This window comes from Apaloderma vittatum, unplaced genomic scaffold, assembly GCF_000703405.1.
Source record: "Apaloderma vittatum isolate BGI_N311 unplaced genomic scaffold, ASM70340v1 scaffold9849, whole genome shotgun sequence".
Classification (NCBI taxonomy): domain Eukaryota; kingdom Metazoa; phylum Chordata; class Aves; order Trogoniformes; family Trogonidae; genus Apaloderma; species Apaloderma vittatum.
The window spans coordinates 47,201-47,484 of NW_009733529.1; positions in this window are offsets into that span (position 1 = coordinate 47,201).

The window sequence follows — 284 nt, forward strand, 5'->3', positions numbered from 1 at the left end:
TTTGCTCACTCAAGAACATCCCCCACACTAGTTCCTTCTATATATTTTGTGAAGGAGCAAGAATCTGGAATAATTTGCATGTCTTTCTTAAAATTCTCATACACCAGCAGAGTGTCAGAATGTAGCAAAGAATTTGAACAAGGCAAAACGTTGGGTTTTTTGTTTTGCCCTCAAAGAAAGGGAAAAAAACCTGAACACTGATAAAAAAAAATAATAAATAATTTTCAAAGTGTAAGAAGCAGCATGCGGAATATAAAAAGAGTAATGGAAAACTAAGCTAAGGA